The 15,727-nt window shown below is 34.5% G+C and overlaps 1 pseudogene; it reads left to right on the top strand.

The window, feature by feature from the left end:
• The first annotated feature begins 2,111 nt into the window (after positions 1–2,111).
• Positions 2,112–3,724, top strand: LOC122731993 (annotated as a pseudogene).
• Positions 3,725–15,727: the final 12,003 nt, after the last annotated feature.

Raw genomic sequence — 15,727 nt, 5'->3', positions numbered from 1 at the left:
TGATTTTCTCACACTGAATCAAAATCCAGTGTTCTCTCTAATTTAACAATAGTTGTATTTATATAGCACTTTAAGATTTGTAATGCATTTTACATATATAATCTCAATTGATACATCCTGTTTCATTTGAAAATTAATTACTATGAAAAGCAGTTTGGAGTAAGCATATTATTAATTTGTTAATATTATGATAGCAAAAGTTTTACCATGTCTCCCTAACTTCTTATGGTCTCAGGTCACATGGTAGAGAAAGCAGGGAGAGAGCTTCAGCATGCTACTTATTATGAGAAGAAGAAAAGCCTCCAGGAGACCTATGTGGTCTCCTAGAGAGACAGCATGTGGTGTTAAGGAGACCCAAGAAAGAGTGAGGCAGAGACCATGGGGTTCCAGAAATCCAAGAGAGACAGAGACAGAGAGACAGAAAGAAACAGAGAGATATAGAGAGACAGAGAGACAGAGACCATGTGGCCTCAGAGAACCAAAAAAGACCCTGAAAATGTCCCAGAAGCCCTATCAGCCCCAGAAGACCCTTCATGGTGCTTTCCAAGTTTGATAAAGGTGTCATTATACATTGATCAAAGTTAATTGGATTATTATACATCAAGCAAATCTAATTGGTGATCATCATTCAGGTCTATTGGTTGACATGACTTAAAGGTGGTCTACATTCAAAGGAACACTAGGGATCACATCAGGGAAAATAATGCAAAAAACAAGATAAAACTAACAAAAAAAAAAAACCCATGCTCACTCAAGCTGCTTAGAGTTAAGTCTAGGTGTGGTTAATCCCATCGGTCCTTCAGTCTTCTAGACAAAAAAAAAATCTATCTCTATTTCTTTTGTTCCCTTGGGTTTGTCCCAGATGAGATTTGATGAAGTTCCTCTAGGAGAACTGACTTTCTGGAGTGGGGGAGGTGGGTAAGAGGAAGGGAAGGGCTGATCCCTGGGTCCCTAAGAAATTGATTATTAATAATTTTTTACTCATAAACCCTAGGAGGTCAATGCTATTCATATCACTTTATTGCAGAAACTGAAGAAGAAAGGTTAAATGACTTGTCCAGGGTCATATTTTTAATTAAATGTCTGATAACTGAATTTGAACTCAAAACTTTGACCATACCACTTATCTCATATAACATTCTTCCTTACATTTCCTCTTATTGCCTTTCAGGGCAAATACTTTTAACTTTTGATAAAAATCTTTTAAAATAAATTTGATTAAAAATTAAAATATCTTTGAAGTTGTTGAGATTCATTTATTGTTGAAATATACCCTGTTGATTTGTACTACTTTGAACAAATTATTAAATAGTTTCCTATTTCCAATTTAGAAAAAAATATCATTGCCTAATTATTTTACATAGAGCTTTTAATGAGGCATACTTCAAAGAATGCATAAACAATGGAAGATCAAATGTAGTTGCCTAACATCAGCCTGAGAGAATAATCTATACATTTGAACACACTCATGATCAATTATTACTGTTACTGCTGTGTGAAAAATCCCATACTGGGTGGTAGAGCTACCAGGAGTATTAGATTAATTAGTTCGTTTTGGTTAAAGCCCTGTGCTGATGAGGCCAAAGTTACTGACTAGTTTCCATGGAAGCAAAGTGTATTTGTCCAATTCTATGAATTTAAAAAAAGGGTATTCAGAGAAGAACAGTGCCTCAAGTGTGAGAGCTGCTGAGCTTTTTCAGGGTGCTTTCTCCCTTTGGTGCCCACCTGCCATCCACTTCTCACCTGTGGCTCCAAGAATCTGTAGCATGTGCTCCACCCTGGTAAACCATTTAGGCAGACAGGCTAAACCAGGTAGAGAGAGGGTCATTGGGGGGCGTCAAACCCATTGGTGAGTTGGGGGGGCATGTCTACCTGAAGCATGTGAAGATTTTCCTGCTTGATTAGGAGGTTGTGAATTTGTTCCAATAGGCCATGAAGGTGGTAGAAGCAGGTACTGTACAGTACTTGGAGCTTGGTTAGAGGTTGAAGATGCCACCCCAACAAAATGCTGCTCTTGATTCTTCTTTTGGCACTGAGGCTGGAGGCTGAGTTGGAAGCACCATATTTGCCAGGGCTTAACTGTTGTACTCCCACTCAGCCCTATCAGAGACATGACCAAAGACCTTGTTTTAGTCATTTATGCCAAAGAAAAAGGTGACACTCCTCAGTTTTCAAGCACAGGAGACAATTTTGATAAACTTGTATCTGGAAAACTTAGCAAATTTTTGGCTCTACCTCGACCTCCAGTGAACACAGGGAAAGCACACATATTTTATGTTCTTCATCAGGAGCTCTCTTGTAATTGCTCTGGGTAACAAGACGTCTATAATTAATGTCTTGGAAAACTGGAATGAAAACAAGAAAGAACATCCAAATTGTTAGAACATCATGTAGGCAAGTACAGGATGTAGAAATTACTTTTGTTGAAGTGGAGCCCTATGGAAATGCTCAAGTCACTGCAGAAGGAGCTGTTCTTGGTCCTTATGAATTTGATGAGCTAGAGCAAAAAAAAAAAAAAAGTGCAGCTAGGTAGCAGTGTATAGAGCACTAATTCTGGAGTTTGGAAGTGCTGAGTTCAAAACTGTTTAGATACTTACTACCTGTGTGACCCTAAGCAAATCACTTAACTCTACTTGACTTGGTTTCCTCGCCTATAAATTGAGCTTGAGAAAGAAAACACAAACCACTTCAGTATCTTTACAAGAGAATTTCAGATGGGGTCATGAAGAGTTGGAGACAACTGAAAGACTGAACAACAGCAGAGCGAAAAAAAATTGTTGCAGAAAGGAATTGTGTTTGCTAATGGGCAGAACCTATCCTAACACTTGATGGAAACACCAGCCAGCAAAACACCAGCCACAAATTGAAGACACCACTGAGCAGAAGCTCAAAAGTGTTAAGTAGCAACATCGTGGTCTACACAAAGTCTGAATCTTTGATTGAGGAAATGGGAGCCTTCCTAAGGATGCAAAAGATTCTGAAAGATTCCAAGGAAACACCAGTCTTCTGAAATATCTACTGTATGAACAATCCAAATGCAGATGACACCATTTCTGTTCCTTGAAAAAGGAATTATCTTTGATAGTGATGACAACTCAATCAAACCTGCCACAAACATGGATCTCATGACAGTTGACATGGGAGCAGCAACTATATGTTCAGTCTTCATCACAGCAGTGACTCTAAACTTACCCTTTAATCTTATTGGATTGATTCCACTTTTTGAATATGTGTCCAGTGAGAAGGCAGACAAACCAGGAAATATTGTTATGGTGAAGAAGAGGAAATCAATACAAGTCATAATATAGATGCAGAGGAGAGGCTCGTGTTAGCTAACATTCTCTGTTATGACCACATATTTAACCCAAAGGTAATAATAAATATTTCTATAATAACAAGTGCTGTGGACACAGTTTTGGGTTCAGGTGCCTCTAGTGTTTTTACCAATTCATCTTGGCTTTGAGGTAAGCATTAAAACAGGGGACTGCATGTGGAGAATGTCTCTCTTTGAACATTATACAAGACAAATTGTAGATGGTCAACTTGATAATATTAATAGTATTGAGAAATGCAGATCTGGGGGACTATGTACAGCTATAGCATTCCTGAAGGAATTTTAATCCATTCCAAATGGACTCATTTGCATGTAGCAGGAATGATTACAAATAAGAAAGAAGTTCCCTATTTTAAGAAAAGAATGACAGGAAAGCCTACCATGTCCTAACAACTCAAATTCAAAGTTAGATGAGTGAAAAAAAGACAATTCTCAGTGAAGTGATGATCTTAAAATTCTTTTATTTTCTCTTAATTTGAATAACCATGTTTTAGGGGAACTTAATGATGGTTTCCTAAACCTAGGGTAAAATGAAACACATATAGGTAGGATAAAGAATGTAACCATTTTTTTTAAAGATAAATGTAAACTTTACATAGGACTTGGCAGCAGATTTTAAAAAATATATGTTTATAAATTATTATTGATTGTTTTAAAAATCAATTACTTTTCTATTTATAAAACTGAACTTAGAGGTAAAATATCAATTATTTTAGATTTCATACTAGAAATCATAAGCAAAGTTACTATGCACTGATTTTGAATGATAAACTCATCTTTATATGAAAAAGAACATACTTTTAGCCCTTTCCAATACATACAATTGAGACAAATTAATATTGATTGTATCAGTACAAATCCATTCCACTATGAAAAAATAATTCAATGCAAATACAGGTTGATCAATGGCATCATTTATATGAAGAACAGTATTATTTTCATGAAACTAATGCTCAGTATTTGTTGTTATTGTTATTGTTGATCTAATAAGTATCAAGAACATTTGAAAATGAATTTATCAGTAACTTAGTATTAAACTTTGAGATAAAAACCTACCTACTTAATTCAATGTCTACTAGAAGTCTCTTGGAGATTATTAGGGTGGGTAGTAAGAGAGATTCATTTTAAGAATTTTGAATTCTTATATCATGAGTTTTTATAAATTTTTGCAATTATAAAATATTTAAAACATGTTCATGAATATATGCATTATTTTCTTAATAGTTATATCTTAAAGATGATATGATACAGGCTGAGACCTGTGTAAATTGAAAGAAGATTGAATTCCTATTTCCAGTGCTTGACTTTTCAGTGACAAAAGCACAAGATGCAATCTAACATTTTAACATCTTTCACTCAGGAAGAAGAGAAAAGAGGAAACTAATTAATCTTAATTAGTTAAAAAGTCTTGCTCCTCTTTTTTTTTCCTGCTTGAAAATTAAAAAAAAATAAGACAGTGGAAGTTAACTTCTGTTTGGGTTAGGACTTGGTAGCAATTTTTGTTAATTGTCACTTAAAGGCAGATGGATGAGCTTGCCCCAAATTATAAGAAAAAGTGGGAAGCACACAGGAGATGAAACCTCCTTGTGAACTGTCCACACACACACACACACACACACACACACACACACACACACACACACACAGCCTGTAGAAGCTAAGGTTCCAGAAAACAAACAGAAATAGTAGAAACACAGTGTTTCCTGAAAATTTATTATAAGGGCTACAAACAACAACAGAAGACTGATGATATTATTTCTAATAACTATTTTGGGCAAGAGGATTTTTTTCAGTGACAAACAAAGAACATTTGATAATTCTGTTAATATGTCAAAATACCATTTCTAGAAATTGTAGGTTAGTCTTTCTCAATGCAGAGAAAATGAAGGGAATATAAAACAATACATGTTAATATGAGAAAACCAGGGAATTTTATTGAGGGAATGGTAATATGTTTCTAATGTTTCTAGGAGTAAAAGAGAGAGAGAGAGAGAGAGAGAGAGAGAGAGAGAGAGAGAGAGAGAGAGAGAGAGAGAGAGAGAGAGAGCCATATATATCCCAGGGAGGTGAAATGCAAAAATACAATTCCCAAGATATTCATAGTAACTTTTTTATAAGAAATAACTAGAAAATAAGCATGTGTCCATCTACTGAGGAATGGCTAAGCAATAATATAATGATGTAATTGTATATTATCACTCTGTAAAGAAGAAAAAGCTTAAAAAAGAAGAGTGGGTAGATGTGTATGGTAATGTAGAATTAGTTAAGTAAAACCAGGATAACATATAGACTGCAGTAGTGTAAATGAAAATAACAATAAAACAAAAATTAAATGTATTTAATATTATTGATGATGCTTGGCTTTGAATAGGTGATCAGGCAGTGCACTGCCCACATTTCCTTAGAAGTAATTATAGGCATGGAAAATTGCATATACTGTCAGAACTGCCATGATTCATTTGATTATTTATTTATTATTTTGATTTGGTTCAGGGAAAGAATTGCTTCAGGTGAAAAGTAAATTAAAAAGAAATTAAGCAGATACTTGACACAACTAGCTCAGATGCTTGACACTTACTAGCTGTGTGACCCTGAACAAGTCACTCAACCCCCACTGCCTCACCAAAAAAGAAAGAAAGAGAGAAATTGTGACAGAAAAAATATTTTTAAACTTCAATAAAATTTAAAAGCAAAAATAACAAAAAGAACAATAAGACATCTTTGCTTGATCCTATATTTTTGCCATTTTTTTTGTTTTTGTTTTTGTTTGGTTTTTGTGTGTGTGTGTGTGTGTGTGTGTGTGTGTGTGAGGCAATTGGGGTTAAGTGACTTGCCCAGGGTCACACAGCTAGTAAGTGTTAAGTGTCTGAGGCCCGATTTGCACTCAAGTACTCCTGACTCCAGGGCCGGTGCTCTATCCACTGCACCATCCAGCTACCCCTATTTTTGCGATTTTTAATCAATGATTTAGATATAGGTATAGATTACATAGATATACCTTATGAGAGAGTTAGGATCTAGAAGGATTTAGAACATTGAGAAAAATCCAGTAATTGGAATATAAATAGACTGGCTAAAAAAATAAATTAAGGGTCAAGAAAGAAGAATGCACTAGAAGAGGTGAAAGGGAAAAGGAGAATGAGGCAAATTATTTAATAAAAAAGAGGTGCAAAAGAAATTTTACAATACAGCGAAAGATGGGGGAAGTGAGAGGGTCAGAGCACCTGAACCTTACTCTTCTCATCATTGTCTTAAAGAGGCAATAACATACACACTAATGTAGGTGTAGAAATATACCTTACCACACAGGAAAGTAGGAGGAGAAGGGGATAAGAGAAAGGGATGGTATGATAGAAGAAAGGACAGATATGGGGACATAGAAGTCAGAAGCAAAACACTTTTGAGAATGGACGGGGGGAGAGAGAGAGAGAGAGAGAGAGAGAGAGAGAGAGAGAGAGAGAGAGAGAGAGAGAGAGAGAGAGAGAGAGAGAGAGAGAGAATAGGATAAGTTGGGAAAATGAGATAGAGGGAAATACATAGTTAATAATAATTACTGTGAAAAAATATTGCAAGTTGCTCTGATAAAGAGCTCATTTTTAAATATATAGAAAACTCAAAATTATAGAAATAAAAACGCTTTCTTAATTGATAAGTGGTCAAATAATATAGAAAGACTTTAGATGAAGTAATCAAAGGTCTACATAGCTATGTGAAAAAATGTTCTAAATCACTATTGATTAGAGAAATGCAAATTAAAACAAATCTGAAGTTCCAACATATATCTATCAGATTGACTAATGTGACAGAAAAGGAAAATGATAAATTTTGGAGGGGATGTGGGAAATTTTAAATACTAATGCACTGTTGGTGAAGTTGTATAGCAATTCAACCATTCTGGAGAGTAATTGGGAACTAAGCCCGAAGGGCTATAAAGCATACCTTTTGATCCATCAGTACCAATACTGTATCCAAGAGAGACGAAAAAAATGTACAAAAAAATTCATAGCAGCTCTTTTAATGGTTGCAAAAAATTGGAAATTGAGGGGATGTCCATCAATTGGGGAATGGATGAACAAGTTGTTAAGTATGATTGGGATGGAGTATTTTTATGCTCTAAAAATTATGAGCAAGATGTTCTCAGAAATGCCTGGAAATTCTTATATGAAGAGATGCAAAGTAAAATGATCAGAACCAGGAGAACTTTGTACACAGTAACAACTATATTGTATGATGATCTACTGTGAACAATTTAGCTATTCTCAGCAATACAATAATCTAAGACAATTCTGAAGGTCTTGTGATGAAGGTCTCCAGAGAAAGAACTTGTGGAGCAGTTATGCAGATAGAATATACTTTTACTTTACTTTCTTTTTTTTTCTGTGGGGGTGGTATCTGTATATTCTTTCACAGCCTGAATTATATAGAAATGTTTTTTGCATGAAGATACATGTATAACCCCTGTGAAATTGCTTACCTTCTCAATGGGACGAAAGGGAGAGATAGAGAGAATTTGAAATTCAAAAAATAAAGAGTATGTTACAAATCCTTCTTACATAAAATTGGGTAAAAATATTATTTTTAAATAGTATACTGGGGTGGCTAGGTGGCACAGTGGATAAAACACCGGCTATGGATTCAGGAGGACCTGAGTTCAAATCTGACCTCAAACACTTGACACTTACTAGCTGTGTGACCCTGGGCAAGCCACTTAACCCTCATTGCCCTGCAAAAACAAATATTATACTGGATAATCTGATCTAATAATTTAAATTATAATTATATATGGAGAAATTTTCTTATATAATCAAACTAGTTATAATTTTTTGGATGCAGTATTCATAGCTTGCTCATATTCATTATTCATCCAACTTCATTTCTAGGTAGCTTATTTCTATTTCAACACATAAACAAAACATTTCTTTTTTAAAAATAGATGGCAGACTTGAGAGCCAATTCCAATTTTTTCCCATTTTTAACTTTAACTTTTGAAAATGTCATATATAATTTTTCTTTGATAAAGTAGTTATTTCTGGATATACCTTCTCTATCCTTCCCCCCAATGAAATGTGCAAAAAAAAATAAAAGCAACCAACACATACACTACTTCTGATACCATATGCAGCATTCCACATTATAGTCGCTCATCTTTCCAAGGAAAAAAGGTTCCTCATCCTTTTCTGCTTTCAATTTCGATCATCATAATTACATTTTCAGCTTTGTTTTATTCTTTTCATTCACATAGACTCAATAATTTCCCACATTGTTTTCCTCGCTCTCCTTGCTTCTTTCTTTCATTTCATAAAATTTCTCCATATTTCTCTGTATTTTTCATATTCATCATTTCTTTTAATATGCCATATAACAACAACAACAAACACATTTTGTCATTCCCCATTTAATGGATAGCTGCCTTGTGTGTATGTACATATATATATACATATATAAATATATAGAGATAGATAGATAGAAAGGAATAGATGTATAGGTATATACCTCCTTTGCTCTTTGACACACTTGGAGTATATACCTAACAGTGGGTTATCTGGGTTAAAGGTCATGAGATTTATTCACATTGTGTGGGTGTGTGAGGGTGGCAGGGCATAGTCAAAAATCAATTTCCAGAATGATCAGATGAATCAACGGCTCCATTAAAAGATTGTTAATATTCATTTTTCAATACTATATCCAACAATGATTTCCCAACTTTTGCCACCTTTACCAACTTTCTAGCTATGAGGTAAAATGTATAAGAATGGCTTTTATTTGCATTTCACAAAGAAGAGTTTCAACAACATTTGGACCTTAACTGGTACCATTGGGATAAGTTTATAGCTTCACCAGTTAGCTATTTGTAAATACATTATTCCTTTAGATGTATAAATTTTAATCTTTATTAATAATTGAGTTACATTAACTAATATCTCACATAAATGCCCATACACATTTCATTTTCTTTTCCAAGAAAGCTTACAATGTTTAGTCTGGATTTTTGTCTCAGTCTTGATGTCCATCAGCAAAATTGAACTGTTATTTACAGTGGGTCATCTTACAATTTCTCTGTGATCAAAATGGAGATCCTTGTAGTAAATTCACAGAGGTACTCAGAACCACAATTGATGAGATGTTTAATGTACTTAATATATTTTGAGATAGAATTAAGTGAAAAGCAGGTTGTTTCCTAAAGGATTCTGGTTTCAACATCACTCTTCCACTGTCAAGGCATGTCTAATGGGCCATGATCAGTGGATACATTCTATTGGGTCAACTGTGCAGGTAATCTGTTTACTATGAGAACCCAAGGCACCATTTTATTAAATGGGAATTTCAGGATTTAATTATTTATACAAGAATGTCAACTCTCTGGTTTTGTATCTACACATCCAATTCAAGTAAACAATTTGTCAACAGATAAGAAACAAAGCTTATACTCTTGCAACTCAAAAGTATTCTCAAAACACTCATTTTTCTCATGTGAATTAGATGTGAAATAGTACATTTATTCCAAGTGATTTAATTAGGTACGAAAGGATATTGTTAGGCCTTATTCATCTTACCCAATCCTTGCCACACACTTTCCATATAGCTATGTTTATTGACTTTGGTTTCTTTTAATTTATTTATTGAGTGGCATTTATAATTTTCTGTGTCCAATTATCCCAAGTAGCTTGAATATTTTCTCTGCTCTTTTTCCTCCTCTTCCTTCTTCTCCTTCAGCTTCTTCACCTTCTGCCTTTCATCATCTTCCTGTTAATATCATTCTTTAAGGAGGACAAAGCCACTTCTTAAAATTCTGCCTTTGTTCTCAGGAAATGTCACTCAGTTGGCAGGGCTCCCAAAGAGGAGAACAGCTTGATCCCCATGCATATCCCTATGCACAGCTAGACCTGACATCAGGAAGCATTTTTTCATGACAGGCATAAATTTAGCTGAACTCCATTGTAGACTTAAGCATTATTTATTTTAAAATATTCTGACAAACTGTAGAGAATTCAAATTCTAATTATCCCTCTAGGTACTGAGGTGTTCTTTTCTAAAAATCATTTATTGAATGAATTTTCTGAAAGGGCATCCTTTTGATTCATTATTAATGACAGCTTTGAAATACTATTTACTAATATTGATTAAAAAGAGTTATTGAGTTTAGAGATGAAAATTATTCAGTCAAGAAATACTTGTTGGATCTACTATATGCCAAGCTGAGGATAGAAAACGAAGCAAAATATAAAAAGTACCTGACCTCAAGGAGCTCACATTCTAATTAGGTTCAGTTCATCTTGCCAATAGAAGCACAAGTTCATTCAATCATAATTTGTTAAATCAAAGAAAGATCTCACATTTACACAGAATTTTAAGGTTCACAAAGCCTTATGGAGGTATTAATTATTTCTATTTTCAAGGCTTAGTGAAACTAGTTAATTATGTCAGGATTTGTGTCTTAATGATCCAGAGATTTCTCTGCCATCCCACATTGGTGCATAGAGAAGATGATGAAGAAGACAAAGGTGAAGGAATAATAAAATAGAAATGTTGGGACAAAGTGCAATGCTTTTGGAATCTGCCAAAGTCTACTATGAACTTTTCTTATGATTCATTCAGAACAAGAATGACCTCTTGAGGTTAAGATAAAAATAGTCTTATTTTGATGAGGGCCATATTGTCTTTATGTTAAGCTAAGCACATGCATTATAAAATAACTTTAGCTTTTTTTTTACATTCCATTTCCTTTAAAAGTTTTCATAACACTAATCACCCCGCAGCTATTAGAATATCCATTAGACATTTTATCTTGCTATCACTTTATCATATAACCTCTCATCTCTTGGGGAGTGTCCTTTATGTCATTCAAACCCTCATTCAAGGCTAAATATAAGATCAGCTTCATCCAATAAGTTAATTAGGCTCTCCATGACTCTAAATCATGATTTGGGACTATGTAATCTTTAAACTCTCTTCCAACCCTGTAAGCTAGGAGATATTCTGAATAGTATAAGACCGATCCCTTATTGAGCATTTCCTCATTACATAAAACTTATAAATATTTTATTAGAATTAGTAAGATGGATTTTATTATTATTGCTCTGTGTGGTCATATAATTTTGCATAACATTGGTCACACTTTGATCAAACCAATTGATTGACCATACAATTATAGTGATACATTTTTTCATTTAAAAGACACTTTTGACTATTAGGTAGTATTTAATAACTTGGTATATTGTGAATTAAATGATAGGTATATGACAAAAAAAAGAATATATTTGTCAGCATTAATTTCTTTCAGCAAGTAAATTGGGCATTGTGAAAACCTAGATGAATATGTAATACTACATAATCTAATATTTTAGGAGAGTGTTAAAAATACATGCATTCTGAAGATCAGTACAGTGCATTGCTTCTTTATGGTTTCTGAATGAATTAATTCAGTATTCTCTTTTACTTTTCTCACCTCAATACTGTCTGTTGTAGTCTTCCCATAACATTAAATCAGTTGTAAGCATTTTTGAGTCTAAAAACTTTGCTTCCTGAGCAACAGAAAGCCCTGATTTATAGTCGTGGGTAAAAGAGAAAGAAAGAGAGGGAGATAAAGAGCCTAATGAAGGAGTTGAAGGGTTGTTGACTCTAGATCTAGAAAAGACCAAGTACAGTTTTTACAACCTCTAAATAATCTTTTTAAAAGTACAGCCTAAGTGAACATGCTTGACTTTGTACAATAGTGGCAGACAGGTTAGAATTCCAGATTTTCACTGTTGCTTGTACTGACTGGTATTGTTCTTGGGATATTAGGGAAATAGTGTTCTATGCCATGTGAGGAGAATACACAGAAAAGTATCAATGAAGGAAGTTGTTCATTTGTCCAATGTGATGCTTAATATCTAATGTGTGGTCGCCTTTTTCTGCCCCCAGTGTATGTGTGTGATGGGGGGGGGGGAACTAGGCAGGATTTGCTTACAAATTCGAAGTTTCTACAACAGTTTAGGCATTAAGCATTTATTAAAGTATATTAGAGGTTAGTAAAGAGAGAACATGTGGAGTTCAGAAAATTAAGAAAAGAAACCTATCTTTCCCTAGGGTTCAAACTAGATGCCTTCTCCTCAGCCACCAACACAAGGCTCTGGAATGAAAGAGACAGGGAGCCAACCTCACTTCCTACTTCCTGTCCTCCTCCCCTAGAAGGGACCATCATTAAAGCTGATTGGCTAGATTGGGTCACTGGACCTCAGGGTGGTCTCTTTTGAGGAGTTCACAAGTCCTCAGCTTCTGAGAACAACACCCCACCCAGGGCAGGGCAGGTGTGGTCTCTAATCAACCTTAAGTAGGTTCTCAGTCAGTCTCTCAGTCAGACTCACCCAATTCAATCAATTCCAAATCTATCTTTAGGTGGGGTCCTTGGGCATCTGCCAAATCCCATTATTTTCTCACACCAAGAATGACAGAATTTGGGGCAAAGCAAAAATTTTCAGGACCAATCACTGTTATGGTCATTATTTTTATTTTATTTGTTCATTTAACTAATTATTTGTTGCATTTTATTTGCTTGATTATTTGTTTTTACATTTTGTTAACTATGTGTTTGCCCAGAACTCAAGCAATACATTAACCTCAGCCTCAACAAGGATTACAGGTATACACCACCATGACAGGTAAGACTATTACTTTTATAGATACCATCAGGCAGTTTATGCTTTTCTAAGCCTCTGGCTACAACAAGAAATTTTTGACATTGTCATATTGTCTTGAGTCTGAAGCATAAAAATTGTGAATTGTAGCTGGAGAGTCCAATGGATGGGGCAATTTTAAAACTCTCTTGTGAATTCTTCCTGGCTTCTGGTTGTATTTGGCACAGTGGTAGAAAAGAATATTTCTTTTTCTTTTGCCAAAAAACCTCCCTAGTACAGATCTAAGTAAGTCATATATGTATGTCTGAAACACAGAAGTTTTGCATAAGCTTGAATTCTGTTTAATTCCCATGCCAAATATGCCCTGCTGCTAACCTGAAATGATTGACATAGTTATTGTGACCACAGAGTTTCCCTGCAATAGTTAACTGATCTACATGCCATGAACTTTACAAAACCTCAGATGATTTTTAAAAATCACTAATGGTGTTACATGATTAAAAATAAAAAACGGGATGGTTATTTATCCGCATAAGACTTAGTTGAGACATAATAAGCAATCTTCAAGTATGCAGAGTGGTGTTTTTTTTCCTAGTGGTAGTATATCATTGTACACCATTTGCAGGTTAGACAGAATTATGGAAACTACAGCAGGAAAGGATTTATGTTTGAAATTTTAAAAAATATTCTTGGATGTACAGAATTTGATTCACTGGGTTAATAATAGTAATTTACAGAAATATAACACTCTGAAACTTGCTTACAAAGCACTTTCCTCATAATAGTTTTGTGATGTGTGTAGTTCAGTTATTATTACTACTATTTGACAAGGAAGGAAACTGAGACTCAAGTTATATGGCTTATCCAGAATCACATCGTTAGTTAGTAAATATTTGAAGTGAAACTCAATCAAGATCTCCTCATTTCAAGATCCATTCTTTCCATTACAATGTCCTGTCTCATGATTTAGTAAGTTATTATGTCAGGATATAGGATCCCCACCAATAGAGATCATGGCAACATAGGTTTTTAAGTTGGAAGGGAACTGAGAGGCAATCCAATCCAGATCACCATTTTTACTCCCCCCCCCCCCATTGATTTTTTTAAAGGCAAGGAGACTTAAATCCATGAAGATAATTACTTATACATAGTCAAACAAGTAGCAAGTAGTAGAATCACATATTCTCCTTTTCTACATAAGACTCAGGGCTTTTTTTTGGGGGGGAGGGGGGAAGAAGCCATAGATTTTTGATAAGTATTGATCCTTTCTATTCATTGGAATTGTCAAATAATGAAAAGGCTGTAGACTTGGCATGAGCAAAGATATATGTTCAAATCCTGCCTCTAACATTTATGAGCTATATGAAAATGAGCAAGTCACTTAACCTTAATGAACTTTAATTCTTTTCTCTACAAAAAGCAAATAATGATGAAGTGTAATACAAACCTCATAGTTTTGTTGTTGTTCGGATCAAATCACATCATGCATGTGAAGTGCTTTTAGATCAAACACCAACCATTATTACTATGTAATCTGTTTAAGTTTCCTATCAGCCCTATATAATTATGAGGGGAATTATTTTTATTGAAATGTAGTTGTTTTAGCATTCTAATTTAATACACATTTGAATTAGGTCATGATTATGCCCTGCCATGTTAATATGTGTATAAATGAACTTGAAAAAAATAAATAATTTTCAAAATTTCATCATACAAAATGCATAATGAATTTGATACCCAAGTATATTCTTCTTTTAAAATAAATTCCGTCCTTCTAGAAGCTACTCTAACATTCTCAGTCCATAAGGTTACTGGAGAGCAATGATTTACTGCCAAGTAGCTTGCAAGAGTTACCATAACTTCTAAAAGGGATGCATTTCCCCCCTACACTCTGTTACCAGAAGTATATGGCTCAAAAGTAATTTTTTAAACATACTTAGATGGCACTTTTTAACTCTATATGACTTTAATGTATATTTTGGGCACAAGGAGAAACATATATTTTTGAAAACTATGTTTTTCCTCCTTTATTTAAGCATGTCATTGCTGACCATTATTTTTTGTTTGTTTTGGGGCCGGGGCAGGGCGATGAGGGTTAAGTGACTTCCCCATGGTCACAAAGCTAGTAAGTGTCAAGTGTCTGATCCAGGGACAGTGCATTATCCACTGAGCCACCTAGCAGACCCGCCATTGTGAACCGTTGAGGCAGAATGAACCATGTACTGTCAAGCATGTTTAAAATGTCTGTTTTGGGGCAGCTAGGTGGTGCAATGGATAGAGCACTGGCCCTGGAGTCAGGAGTACCTGAGTTCAAATCCGACCTCAGCGACTTAACACGTACTATCTGTGTGACCCTGGGTAAGTCACTTAACCCCAATTGCCTCACTAAAAAAAAAAATAAATAAAAATAAAATGTCTGTTTTGCTTAACTATACTTGGGTGACACAAGAAAAGTTTCCATTTGGGGTGGGTATTTAAAAGTAACAATAATTCCTTAAAAAAAAACAGTAAAAACACTTTTGTTTCCCCATTTTGTACATTTTGAAGAAACCTACTTTTAGATTTTATATTATTATTCCCTAAAATCATAAGTTTTTTTTCTAAACAGGCTTGTGTTAATTATTTTTCAACATTCTACATATGTTAGTTTGAATAGAACTATCTCTCTAACGCTTAGCCCTTCAGTTAGTTGAGTCTTAGACTCCCCTATTAATATTTTTTCTTTCTTATCACACAAAATATCAAGAAATACTATTGTATATGCATTTTATTTCAC

Source organism: Dromiciops gliroides, chromosome 6 (genome assembly GCF_019393635.1).
Source record: "Dromiciops gliroides isolate mDroGli1 chromosome 6, mDroGli1.pri, whole genome shotgun sequence".
NCBI classification, from domain to species: Eukaryota; Metazoa; Chordata; class Mammalia; order Microbiotheria; family Microbiotheriidae; genus Dromiciops; species Dromiciops gliroides.
The sequence above is the reverse complement of the archived record's forward strand: the minus strand, read 5'-3'. Positions and strand labels throughout refer to the sequence as shown.